The sequence below is a fragment of the Chiloscyllium plagiosum genome, unplaced genomic scaffold, assembly GCF_037043375.1.
Source record: "Chiloscyllium plagiosum isolate Xiang-an unplaced genomic scaffold, Cpla_swu_hap1 HiC_scaffold_8, whole genome shotgun sequence".
In the NCBI taxonomy this organism is placed as follows: domain Eukaryota; kingdom Metazoa; phylum Chordata; class Chondrichthyes; order Orectolobiformes; family Hemiscylliidae; genus Chiloscyllium; species Chiloscyllium plagiosum.
In genome coordinates, this window is record NW_028270146.1 from 105,778,627 (window position 1) to 105,793,192 (window position 14,566).

Below are 14,566 nucleotides of genomic sequence, written 5' to 3' on the forward strand. Positions count from 1 at the left end.
TTAAAGGAAACTTGTTTGGAGGTTTCTTTTGATTGGACCCAGGAAGTCATATGATGCAACCTTTATGAATGCAGCTGTTATTGAGATTTGGGGCTGCTTTTGTTGCATTGTATTTTAATCATGATATTTGCTGTACATACGGTGTCAGTCATGGCCCAGTCCTACCCTCTGAGTCACAGAGTTGTGGCTTCACGTGCCACTCTGTCGCGGCCAATGATCTGAGCTGGCAGCCAGAGTACAGTACTGGTGGGAGCGTTGCAGTATCGATGTGAGATGGACATGGTTTCAAGTGAGATGTGAAACCAAGGCCCCCAGCTGCAACCTCAGGAGAGATATAAAGTGATGCTCAGTCACCCTTTGGGAAAGGCAGCAGGGTGGTTCCCACAGCCCACCTATGTACTGTACATCGGTATCCTCGGGCCAGTATTCATTCCTGAACCAACATGACCGATAACGGACGATGTGGCTTGGCCCACGTGTTGCGACGACCCCTTTCTTGAGAAAGTATTGTGTTAGCTGTTGTGAAAGGTGCTACATAAACACAAGTCCCTTGTTTTTTTTGTTGCTGGTAGGAAATTGAGTTGCAGCACAGTTGTGAAATCTAGCTGCGGTGTGTGGATTTGTGTTGAACTGGGTAGATCCCTCGAAGGCTATTGGTTGGGACCTCGTTTGCAGGAGGCCACATCCTGATGTCGATGAGAGATTAATTTCTCTGGCTGAGGGGGATTTGTTGAGGTTCACGTTCTCTGTCTGAAGTGCAGGCCTGGTGAACGAGATCAGAAGGCCTTCTTCTTTTAAAAAGTATTTGTTTGTAAGTGGCGTGCTGCAGTTTCATGAATCAGGGTATTAGGGGAATGGGAGTAGACTATTCGGCCCATCAAGCCTACCTCACCATTCAGTTAGATCATGCTTGATCTTCTACATCCATTTTACAAACTTCCATCCATTTAGCCACAAAAAGGCAGTCATTCGCAGTGGTGAAGGCTTGCATTGCCTGCAGCTTTCTGAAGGGAGTTGAAGGTCTCCACTGCCTTTTAAGCAGCTGGCTCAGTGGTTAGCACTGCTGCCTCACAGCACCAGGGACTTGGGTTTGATTCCAGCCTTGGGTGAGTTTGCATGTCTTCCCAGTGTCTGTGTGGGTTTCCTCCCCACGGTCCAAAGATGTGCTGGTTAGTTGGATTGGCCATGCTCAAATAGCCTCACGGTGTAGCCATGGGAAATGCGGAGACAGGGTTGGGGGCCCAGTCTGTGTGGGATGTTCTTTGGAGAGTCGGTACCACTTTCTGCTCTGTAAGGATTCTATGATCCTGTGAAGGAGGTGCCCGGAATATCCTAATTTGAAATTTCCGTGAATGGAAAAGGAAGAATAGAGTGACACTTGCATAGCACAACACCGTTTCTCAGAGATTGTTGAATACATTTTACCTAATACCTATTGCTGTGGGTGAGGTGGGGGTAGGAAAATCTAGCAATCCTGTTATGTGTAGTAAGGTCTTGGAAACAACTGTGATATGCCAGAGCAGTTGATCAGTTTTAATTTGAGTGATAGTTGAGAGACAGATGCTGTTTGGATTTCTCCAATCCATTCCTTTTCCAGGATGAATTGAGTATTTACATCCACTTGACCAACCCAAGAATAGACCGGCTACCTGCAACTTGTGATTTCTTTATTAGTCCATGTACCGAATGCTGTGAACACCCTTGTTGAGACAGGTATCTTGAAGTTTGTTAGCAACATTAATAATGCAAGTTGATACGTTATCTCAGACTTCCATATGTAGTCTGATTTACTGTGCAAATTTAGATCTACATTACGTTCTGCACTTTGTTAACCTGAACTGTTTGTACTGACTGACCACCAAGAGTATTACATAATTCTTTTAAACGTTAGGAAAGATACTGTTAACCTTTTTAAAATGGTTCAGAAAAGATTTACCCCCAAGGATGTCGCTGGGATTGGAGGGTTTGAGCTATAGGAAGAGGGCGGCACGGTGCCACAGTGGTTAGCACTGCTGCCTCACAGCGCCAGAGACCCGGGTTCAATTCCCGCCTCAGGCGACTGACTGTGTGGAGTTTGCACATTCTCCCCGTGTCTGCGTGGGTTTCCTCCGGGTGCTCCGGTTTGCTCCCACAGTCCAAAGATGTGCAGGTTAGGTGAATTGGCCATGCTAAATTGCCCGTAGAGTTAGGTGTAGGGGTGGGTTACTCTTCAGAGGGTCGGTGTGGACTTACATAGAACATAGAAGAATACAGCGCAGTACAGGCCCTTTGGCCCTCGATGTTGCGCCGATCCAAGCCCACCTAACCTATACTAACCCACTATCCTCCATATACCTATCCAATGCCCGCTTAAATGCCCATAAAGAGGGAGAGTCCACCACTGCTACTGGCAGGGCATTCCATGAACTTACGACTCGCTAAGTGAAGAACCTACCCCTAACTTCAGTCCTATATCTACCCCCCCTTAATTTAAAGCTATGCCCCCTTGTAATACCCGACTCCATACGCGGGAAAAGGTTCACACTGTCAACCCTATCTAACCCCCTAATCATCTTGTACACCTCAATCAAGTCACCCCTAAACCTTCTTTTCTCTAATGAAAACAGCCCCAAGTGCCTCAGTCTTTCCTCATACGATCTTCCTTCCATACCAGGCAACATCCTGGTAAACCTCCTCTGCACCCGTTCCAGTGCCTCCACATCCTTCCTATAGTATGGCGACCAAAACTGCACACAATATTCCAGATGCGGCCGCACCAGAGTCTTATACAACTGCATCATGACCTCAGGACTCCGGAACTCAATTCCTCTACCAATAAAAGCCAGTACGCCATATGCCTTCCTCACCGCACTATTTACCTGGGTGGCAACTTTCAGAGATCTGTGTATATGGACACCAAGATCCCTCTGCTCATCCACACTACCAAGTATCCGACCATTAGCCCAGTACCCCATCTTTTTGTTATTCTTCCCAAAGTGAATCACCTCACACTTAGCTACATTGAATTCCATTTGCCACCTTTCTGCCCAGCTCTGCAGCTTCTCTATATCCTGCTGTAACCTGCCACATCCTTCCTCACTGTCAACAACTCCTCCGACTTTCGTATCATCCGCAAACTTGCTCACCCAACCTTCTAACCCCTCTTCCAGGTCATTTATAAAAATGACAAACAGCAATGGTCCCAAAACAGATCCTTGCGGAACACCGCTAGTGACGGCACTCCATGAAGAAACTTTGCCATCAACTACTACCCTCTGTCTTCTTCCATCCAGCCAATTCCTAATCCAAACCTCCAACTCACCCTCAATGCCATATCTCCGTATTTTCTGCAGTAGCCTACCATGGGGAACCTTATCAAACGCCTTACTAAAATCCATATATACCACATCTACCGCTTTCCCCTCATCAACCTCCTTCGTCACCTTTTCAAAGAATTCAATAAGGTTTGTGAGGCACGACCTGCCCTTCACAAAACCATGCTGACTATCCTTGATCACATTATTCCTATCCAGATGTGCATAAATCCTATCCCTTACAATTCTCTCTAAGACTTTGCCCACAACAAAAGTGAGACTCACCGGCCTATAGTTACTAGGGTTATCCCTACTCCCCTTTTTGAACAAGGGAACCACATTTGCTATCCTCCAGTCTTCTGGCACTACTCCTGTAGACAAAGAGGACATAAAAATCAAGGCCAGTGGCTCTGCAATCTCCTCCCTTGCTTCCCAGAGAATCCTAGGATAAATGCCATCAGGCCCAGGGGACTTATCTATTTTCACCTTTTCCAGGATTTCCAACACCTCTTCTCTACATACCTCAAAGCCATCCATTCTACTTGTTTGTGACTCAGTATTCACATCGACGACAATGCCCTGTTCCTGAGTAAATACTGAAGAAAAGTATTCATTCAGTGTCTCCCCAATCTCTTCCGCCTCCACACGCAACTTCCCACTACTATCCTTGACTGGACCTATTCCTACCCTAGTCATTCTTTTATTCCTAACATACCTATAGAAAGCCTTAGGGTTTTCCCTAATCCTACCGACTAAGGACCTTTCATGTCCCCTCCTTGCTGCTCTTAGCTCTCTCTTCAGGTCCTTCCTGGCTACCCTATAACTCTCAATCGCCCCAATTGAACCTTCACGTCTCATCTTGAGATAGGCCGCCCTCTTCCATTTAACAAGGGATTCCAATTCCTTATTAAACCACGGCTCCCTCGCACGACCCTTTCCTCCCTGCCTGACAGGTACATAATTATCAAGGACACTCAATAGTTGCTCCTTGAACAAGCTCCACATATCATTTACACTCTTGTCTTGGAGTCTACTTTTCCAAGCCACACATCCTAAGTCATGCCTCACCGCATCATAATTTCCCTGACCCCAGCTATAACTCTTGCCCTGTAGTACACACTTATCCCTCTCCATCACGAGAGTAAAACTCACCGAATTATGGTCACTATCCCCAAAGTGCTCACCTACCTCTAAATCTAACACCTGGCCTGGTTCGTTACCCAGAACCAAATCCAGTATGGCCTCACCTCTTGTTGGCCTGTCTACATATTGTGTCAGGAAACTCTCCTGCACACATTGAACAAACACTGACCCATCTAACGAACTTGAGCTATAGCTTTCCCAATCAATATCAGGAAAGTTAAAGTCCCCCATAACAACCACCCTATTACTGTCACTCATCTCCTGAATCACCTTCCCTATCCTTTCTTCAATGATTCTAGGACTATTAGGAGGCCTGTAAAAGACTCCTAACAGGGTGACCTCACCTTTCCTATTCCTAACCTCAGCTCAAACTACCTCAGATGGCAAGTCCTCATCCATCGTCCTTTCCACCACTGTAATACTATCTTTGACAAGCAATGCCACACCTCCCCCTCTTTTACCCCCACCTCTGACCCTACTAAAACATTTAAATCCTGGAACCTGCAACAGCCAATCCTGTCCCTGTTGGGCCGAAGGGCCTGTTTCCACACTGTAAGTAATCCAATCTAAAAGAGGCTGAATCGGCTGGAGCATTGGAAGATGAGGGGTGACCTTCGTAGAGGTTTATAAAATGAGAGGCATGGATAGGGTGAATAGCGAAGATCTTTTCCCCAGGGTAGGGCAGTCCAAAACTAGAGGGTGTAGAATTAAGGTGAGAGGAGAAAGATTTAAAAGGGACCCCAGGGGCAGCCTTTTCACACAGAGGGTGGTGTGTGTGTGGAATGAGCTGTCAGCGGAGGTGGTGGAGGTGGGTACAATTACAAAGCCATCTGGATGGGTATATGAATAGGAAGGGTTTAGGGGGATAGGAGCCAAGTTCTAACAAATGGGGCTAGATCAGTTTAGACTATCTGGTCGGCACAGATGAGTTGGCCTACTTGCATCCTGTATAAATCTGAGTCTCTGATATGTCCTGATGCTGTCTAGCTGCCTTGAAGGTATGGTGCTTACCTGAGATCCATGCAATAGTACAACAGCCCCTGGTTGCACTAAATTAACTGGAATGGTGATCCTTCGAGCCAAAGCTGCAGTCACTCAGCGATGCACTGAACTGTTAGGCAAGCTTCCAAGAACACTGAAATCCCAAGTTTTCTGACTTCTGGACGAGTGTGTTACCAATTGTACCATGGAGGCAAATGTTATTGGTAGCTGTAGGGGTGGCATGTGCCAGTTTGATACTTGCATGTGAGACACCTGGAGGTGGCTAGATACAAGGTCTCCAGTGGTGTTGCTCATGCTCTGTGTGTTTTTGGTCCTGATTTAAGGATGGGACTGTGCATTGCTCAAAGATATTCAGCAACAACGTCTGTCTTGAGGATACAGGCTCTTAATTGCACCAGGAACAGCCGTGGGCATATGCCTGTGCCTGAGCTCTAGCAGGTCAGGCAGCATCCAAGGAGCAGGAGAATCGACGTTTCGAGCCCAAAATGTCGATTCCCCTGCTCCCTGGATGCTGCCTGACCTGCCGCGCTTTTCCAGCAACACACTTTTCCGCTCTGATCTCCAGCATCTGCAGCCCTCACTTTTTCTCCTGAGCTCTAACAATACATCCCAGGTTGCTGCACAAGAGTGACAGAAAGCATTGTGAAGGAGATAGCAGGACAGACGGCCAAAGCATGATTAAAAAGCGGGAGGTTTCAAGAGTGGGGTTGGGAGAGCTGGAGTTTGGGGGAGGGAATTTCAAAGCTAAAAGCCGAGGCAGCTAAAGGTACATCTGCTGGTGGCTGGACAGCTAAATCCCAGGCTGCTCAGGAGACCAGGTTTGGAAGAGCATGGAGATTCGGCCAGGTGGTGGGGCTGGGAGGGGTCAGAGCTGGGGAGGGCAAGACCATGGAGGTGTTTGAACGAGAGGAGACTAATTCAGAAATGGAGCCATTGCTTCAGCGGGATAAGCTGGCACGTGTGGGGTCGCCCCCTGTTGTTTGCTACTTAACAAAGAACCTGCTCGTGGAGCTGTTTAACGCGGGGAGGGTGTCGTTCTGCGGCTACACAAGTGTCTGGCTGTACCAGGAAACACTCCTGCTGTGGGTCAGAAAGACTGATCGTCGACCTACTCTTCGGCATTGTGACTGGTGGGACTTGGAAGCGAGAGTTTCAGCTCCTGAACCGGGGATGGTAACACCAGCACCCCTTCAGTGAACGTGGCTGGGTGAAAGGGAGGCAGTAAGTAAAACTGGTCTTTCCAAGTTTGGTTTGGCCAGGAAGGTTTGCAACTCTGAAGATGTTTGACACTTTCATGCTGGATCTTGGAAGAATGGAATCTCTTGGATTCCCTACAGTGTGGAAACAGGTCCTTCGGCCCAACCAGTCCACACTGACCATCCAAAGAGTAACCCACCCAGTCCCATTTACCCCTGACTAATGCACCTTACATTATGGGCAATTTAGCATGGCCACTTCACCCTGACCTGCACATCTTTGGACTGTGGGAGGAAACCGGAGCACCCGGAGGAAACCCACGCAGACACGGGGAGAATGTGCAAACTCCACACAGACATTCGCCTGAGGCTGGAATCGAACCTGGATCCCTGGTGCTGTGAGGCAGCAGTGCTAACCACTGAGCCACTATGCCACCCTTTGTTGCCCTTTGAATTCAAAAACAAAGAGACACATTCAGAGTATGTGGGCTTTACATTTATTGCCTATTTCTAACCAAATATGACGTGTTTGTATTTTGCTGCAATATATGATCAGTAACGTTTATATATTGGATTACTGTCTCTTTCTTGAGGACAAGTACCATATACCACAAGATGTCTTATTTGTTGCTGAGGTTACATAATGTCCCTTTTAAGGCTGTCTGGAGTTGTAAGTGAAATGAAGCAGAGGCCACCCTATGTTCAGTTGCTTTGTCAGGAAGCTTTGCTGCATGACTTGTGCTTTGGGTAGAGATTCAATTATCGGTTAACAGCACCCATTGTTTGAACGTGTCTATGTAATGTTATGTAACACCTGGGTTGCTGGCTAATGGAGGGCAAGGGGAGCTCCTGTATCTTGTTCACAGTGAGCTGGGAAACAATTTGCTTTATTCCGTGCAACATACAATGTGTTGTCGGGGCCACTGACTTGTGAAGACCAGCAGGGAGAAATGAGCTTTTTATAGCGTGGAATTGTAGGAATGTTTGTGGTATTTCTGGTGCTGAGTTGTACTGATTTGTTTGCATTTGCAGAGAAACTGTACACCAGTGGCTGGGATAATTCTTACATATTTGTTGAACTGTGCAGTTAAGTTCTTTTTAAAAGCTGGAAAAAAAAGCATATCGTGTAAGGTGCAGAATGATAGGGCAGTCAGGATTGGAGTCAAGATTAGAGTGGTGCTGGAAAAGCACAGCAGGTCAGGTAGCATCCGAGGAGCAGGAAAATTGACGTTTTGGGCAAAAGCCCTTCATCAGGAATGTCAATTTTCCTGCTCCTCAGATGCTGCCTGACCTGCTGTGCTTTTCCAGCACCACTCTAATCTTGACCCTAATCTCCGGCATCTGCAGTCCCCACTTCCACCCGGTCAGGATTGGAGGCTATGGTTGAGCCTGGATGCACAGAGTTGGCGAGACAGGATGGGTGTGGAGATGATCTCTGAGAATTGAAGAGTTGGATGGGGGATTGAATTGAATAAGGTTCCCCAGGTTTATTAATTTTAGTAAGAGCCCATGGCTAGTTACATGGGGAGATGGTAAACAGGGATAGTGTCATTGGGTCAGTCATCCAAAGTCCCAGACTAATGCTGTGAGAACCTGGACTCAAAACCCGCCATGGCAGCTGGGGAAATGTGAATTCGGGTAATAATAAATCTGGAATGTGAAGCTTATCCCAACTGCAAGAAAACACAACAACACCTCTACCTCCTTGGGAGGCTAAGGAAATTTTGGCACGTCTTACCAAATTTGTATAGATGCACTGTGTAAAGCATCCTATCTGGATGCATTACAGTGTGGTTTGGCAACTGCTGTCCCCAAGACCACAGGAAACTACACGGCGTCATGAGCACAGCCTAGTCCATCACGTAAACCAGCCTCCCAACCATTAACTCCAAACATATTTCCCACCATCTCGGGAAGGCCAACCCAACGTCATCGAAGACCCTTCCCACTCTGGGTTTGCTGTCTTCCATCCTCTTTCGTCAGGCACAAGGTATAAAAATTGGAATAACTGCGTGAACTGATTCAAGAACAGCTTCTTCCCTGAAGCGATGTCTCAAATGTTAATTCTGAGCTCTCGCGCTCTCGCGCCCTCGCTCTCTCTCGCGCCCTCGCTCTCTCTCGCGCCCTCGCTCTCTCTCGCGCCCTCGCTCTCTCTCGCGCCCTCGCTCTCTCTCGCGCCCTCGCTCTCTCTCGCGCCCTCGCTCTCTCTCGCGCCCTCGCTCTCTCTCGCGCCCTCGCTCTCTCTCGCGCCCTCGCTCTCTCTCGCGCCCTCGCTCTCTCTCGCGCCCTCGCTCTCTCTCGCGCCCTCGCTCTCTCTCGCGCCCTCGCTCTCTCTCGCGCCCTCGCTCTCTCTCGCGCCCTCGCTCTCTCTCGCGCCCTCGCTCTCTCTCGCGCCCTCGCTCTCTCTCGCGCCCTCGCTCTCTCTCGCGCCCTCGCTCTCTCTCGCGCCCTCGCTCTCTCTCGCGCCCTCGCTCTCTCTCGCGCCCTCGCTCTCTCTCGCGCCCTCGCTCTCTCTCGCGCCCTCGCTCTCTCTCGCGCCCTCGCCCTCTCTCGCGCCCTCGCCCTCTCTCTCTCTCGCGCCCTCGCTCTCTCTCTCTCTCGCGCCCTCGCTCGCTCTCTCTCTCGCGCCCTCGCTCTCTCTCTCGCGCCCTCGCTCTCGCTCTCTCTCCATCTCTCTCCATGCACCTTCTCTGTAACACTGTGTATTCTGGACTCTGTTCTGATGCACTGTGTGTGGTACGATCTGCCTGTACAGCTCTCCAAATGACACTTCTTTGCATCTCTGTGATTTATTGTTGCCAAATCTAATCAACGACCACTCTCCTCAGTGTCCTAAAAAAACCACCTGGTTCACCATTCCCCCCTCTCTCGGGAAGGAAATCCATTGCGTGGTCTGGCTTACATGGGATTCCAGAGCAATGTGGCCACCTCTTAATTCTAGGCACTGCCAGTAGGTTGCCTCTGGAACATTCCAGAAACCCACTCCATTCCAGGGCTGGCCTTGGTAGAAGCCCCCTCCCACCTCCCACAGACAAACCAACCAACCAGAGTATGAAGGGTCAGCAGCTGTGGCTCACTGGGTCAGAGGAGCAGGGTTTTGCGTTCCCATTCAGAGACTTGAACACACATAAATAACACACAATCCTGAGGCAGTACGTTCGGCGGTGACACCTTTTTGGCACGAAATGTTAAACCAAGGCAGCTGTGAAAGATCTAATGGCGTGACCTGAGAGTGAAAAAAGAAACGGCAGGGGTGTTGGTACCCTGGTGAATCTTTCTCTCTGTCATTAAGGCCGGGAGCAGAAGGAATGGAGAGGATGTGAGGAATGTTTTTTTTTTCCCCTACCCGGTGGGTGATGGGAGTCTGAAACTTCCCACCTTTAAGGGTGGTAGAGGCACAGACTCTCAAAACATCGAAGTATTTAGACATGCACTTACAATGCCAGGATATACCAGGCTATGGGCCAAGTGTTGGAAAATGAGATGGTTGATGGGCTGGAAGTCCTTTCTCTGCACTATAGACCTCTCTGACTCTACGTGGTGACAGACTTTCTCATTTGGACTTCTGTTTAAGGTAGTTCCTCGTGTACATACTGGCTATTTTCCATGTTGCAATATTCCACAATAGAGCAGTGACTACACTTCAGGTGTACTTGACTATGCATTCACTGCTATAGCCAGAGGACACCGATCTGGATCAGTGACTAAAGCACCAGAGGAGAGATGAGTGAGGGGAACAAACTGAAGCAGTGTTCTGTGATCGTGAACACTTTCCCAGGAGGGACGGTCAGAAGCAGGTTCACTTGCGACTTTCAAAAGACAATTGGGTAAATGGTTGAACCAGTAAACTCTGCAAGGGGCCATGGGGAAAGAACAGGGAGTGGGACAGACTGAGTAGCACTTTCGTAGGGCTGACCCCCCGTAGGTGTGTCTCTATGCGTAAGAAATCCTTCCTCGATGTTGTACTACCATGAGGAAATGAACATTTTGTCGATGGCATGCATTGGGAGAAGCAATAATTTAGCCGTGGCAGTATTTGTTGAGGTGATTATGATTTTAAATACACTGTCCCCATAATTTGTGGCAAGAGAGCTGTACTTATTACTTTAAAGGAGTGTATAATTTTTGTCTGATTACCCTCCTGTGAAGAATCTTGTGACATTTTAACAAGTTAAAGGCGCTTTATAATTGCAAGTTGTTGTTGTGTAAAGGAACAGAGACATAGCGTGCCTGTGTATTTACGTGTATATGTGCATCGACATCACTGTGTCTATATTTACTTATATAAATAGAACTAAACAGCACATGAGGCCATTCAACCCATCTGACCAATGGCAGCTCCTTGAAAGAACTGTTCTGTTCATCCACTCTCTCCTGCCCTTTCCCCTGAGCTATTTGTGTATTCCCTTTTGAACGTTCCTTGAATTTGCTTTTTAGGCGATACATTCCAGGTCACACCTGCATAAAACCTGATTTTAGTCCCTTCCTTCCTTCTGTTAATTTTCTTCAGTCTGTGTTTGCTGGTTACCAGCCCTGTTGTCAGAGGTCGCTATTTCTTTTTATTGACTCTTATCGAAGCCTGCAAAGTTTTGAACCAATCTATTAAATCTCCTTTTACCTTTCTGTGCTGCAGGGAGAATGACTGCTAGCTCCTCTCGTATCTCCACATTAACTGGTACCATTCCAGTAAATCTCTGACTCTGAGGTTTTGGTATCCTTCTGAAATTGGACACTGTGCTCCAGTTCAGGCCTGGCCTCCGCTTGCTCGCTCGCTCGCTCGCAGTCAAAACCCTCACCTGTATTTTTGCTTCTTATTCCCATGTTCTGCTGGCCAAACTCCCTCTGTGGACTCTTTTTTTTGCGAACTTGTACTGATCCAGAACTCTGCCACCATGACGGTTAAGCGGGTCAAAGGTTATCGAGGGAGGATGAAGTATGGCATTGAGGGCAAAATCAAATCTGCCATGATCCTGTTGAATGGGGGAGCAGGCCTGAAGGGCTAAGTACCCTACCACTCCTCCTCAGTTTCCAAATTTGAGTGTTTGGGACTCATTCTAACAAGGCCTGATCTTCACTGGCTCCTCATTTGATAACACTTCCATTTTAAAGCAGTCATCTCAGTCTTCCCTCCATGGCCTCACGCCCCATCCATTGCCCGTTGCCTTTTCTTCATTATTTTGAAATCTGCTCCAGCTTCCATGATGTCTGCAATGCCTCTTCCTGTCTAACCCCCACAATCCTTTGCTGTATAAATGCTTGGCAGTCATGCTTGCGGCCGTCCTGGACCTTGATTTGGAAATCCATCACTAACCTCTCCACCTCACTCTCCTTTTAAAACCTGCTGCTCTATCCAATGGTTTGGTCACCTGTTTGAAGGTTATATTACAAAGCTCAGCGTAAAGGGGTGGCACGGTGGCTCAGTGGTTAGCGCTGCTGCCTCTCAGCGCCAGGGACCCGGGTTTGATTCCAGCCTCCGGCGACTGTCTGTCTGTGTGGAGTTTGCACGTTCTCCTTGTGTCTGCGTGGGTTTCCTCCCACAATCCCAAAGATGCGCATGTCAGGTGAATTGGCCATGCTAAATTGCCCAAGTGTTAGGTGCATAAGTCAGAGGGAAATGGGTCTGGGGGGTTACTCTTTGGAGGGCTGGTTTGGACTTGTTTCCACGCAGGAGGTAATCTAATCAGAGAGTTCTTTCTGTCGTCATCCTCCTATGAAGTTCCATGGGAGGTTTTATTTATAATTTCCAGCACAGGAACTGGTTGCTTGGACTATTGGGTGTTTGCTGGGTTTTTTTTCTGCTTTGTGTAAACTTCTCTCTCGAGTTTCATCTAGTTCTGTAACCATAATCCTTTCTCCCTCGTATTTCTTAAGCTTTCCTTAAATGTGTTTAACCTCTTCGCCTCAGCCACTTCCCTATAGCAGCGAGTTACACTTTCTAGTCACACTCTCTCTCGATAAAGACATTTCTCCCCAGTGCCCTGTTAAAAATAAGTGATTTATATTTGTACTCATGTACCTTGGTAACTAGCTTCTCCACAAATGCAAAACATCATCTTTTGTGTCTAGCTTCTCAAATGTCTTTATAATTTTAAAGGCCTGTTCCAAGGGCTTGTTTAACTTTTCCTCACGGTTATAACCTCTTAGATCTGGTAACCTATAAATCTTTGCTTCAGTGCACGGAGTGCTCAGTGTGGGTTTTGCTGCTACGTAAATGCAAGATGTTATTGCCCAGCTCCACGTCAGAGAAGGGGGAACTTTGAGTGAGCGTCCGAATTGGGCGTAAGAAGGCCCAGACGGCACAACTCAACAGTCATCTAAACAACTGTCGCCTCGTTTTAGTCTCTCCTACAAGACCAATCCTCCTCCACGCATCCACCCTTTCACGACCCCTCAGGATCTTTGATGTTTCGACGTGATCATCTCTCATTCATTCTTCTAAATTCCAGCGGGGTGTAGGACCAACCCTTCCCCACGAGACAAGCATTTGTAAACCAGGAATCCGTTTGGGGGAGATGACGTAGGGCATGAGAGGCCCGGGTTTCAGTGAGGAATATCTGGGGAACAGTGACCATAATATGTTTAAAGGAGCTCTGGAAAGGGATAAGGAAAAAGTGACGGTGAATGTTGGAGAGTCCATCTCAATAATCTGAGCAGGTCCCTCACACTGGGAAAAGTGGTTAATGTTATGAATAGGACGACCAAATTCCTTGGTAGCTTTTGACCGATTGAGAGCTGGAATCCAGAATAATGCAAACTAATGAAAACCGATGTGGTCCAGCCAGACTCCAGGACAACCTTCCCTCTTCCACATGATGTATCATCCTCTAACATCACCAATGATGCCCAGATAATCCCTTAACAGCAATTAACCCTTTACGTTACATAGTCAAACCTACAAACGAGGAACAGGAGAAGGCCATTTAGCCCTTAGAATCTGCTCCGCCATTCAGTAGGATGATGGCTGATCCGATTTTAACCTCCACTCTACATACCCGTTACATTCCGGATAATCTTTCACCCTCTTGGTAATCCGGGATCTCCCTACCTCTGTCTTAAAGATTCTGCATGCACTGCCGTTTGAAGGGAATTCCTTCAACCTTGCTTTCCTGATCTCTGTTTTAAAATGGGCAACCTCATTTTTAACCCAGTGGCCCTTAGTTTGAGATTCTCCCACGCCAGGAAGCTTCCCCTTGGTCAAATCCGCTCAGTATCTGACGTTTTCATTCAGTTGACCAAGCAAGCCAGATCAGAAGCCACACGACAACAGGTTCTAGTCCGAACAGGTTTAACGGCTGAATAGTAAGTGAAGGGGACGGCCTATAATCCAATTCATTGAAGCAGAGAGGTAATTACAAAAAAAATAAAAAATCGGGTGGTGCTGGAGACAAACCAAATGACTGGAATAACATGCCAGGTGTAAGAGTCGCATGCCGAAGGCCTAACCAAAGTGACAAGTAATCCAAAAGTGTACAAACTGATTAAGGTCGAGAGATCATAACAGGTTATCAGGATGATGGTATTAAAACAGGACAATATGGAAGATTTTACAAATACGGAACAGTGTGGTGAGATCACATGTTGCGCAGTGTGAACCCAATCCATGGTTGAGGCCATTTTGGGTTCAACATGGAGGGCCAAAGGGCTGGACAGCGCTGTTATGTTCTATGTATCTTCGTGGATGTGGAACTTGGCTATCAGTTTAACCAGAAATAAGCGAAACCAGGCTTTCATGATGGAGATAATCAAGGCATAAAGCAAGTTTCTTATCTCCAGGGGTAAAGGCAGGGCATCTCAGCTGTCTAAGGAAATAAAGGTTAAAATATCTCCAGGATTGGGCAGCATGGTGGCACTGCTGCCTCTCAGTGCCAGAGACTCTGGTTCAATTCCTGCCTTTGGCGATTGACTGTGTGGAATTTGCACGTTCTCCCCGTG

General features: G+C 47.6%; 1 protein-coding gene across 6 annotated transcripts in view; it reads left to right on the forward strand.

Annotated features, from left to right (window-relative positions):
- Positions 1-14,566, forward strand: part of mideasb (mitotic deacetylase associated SANT domain protein b) — a 90,640-nt gene that overhangs the window by 9,435 nt on the left and 66,639 nt on the right. The window lies entirely within an intron of this gene.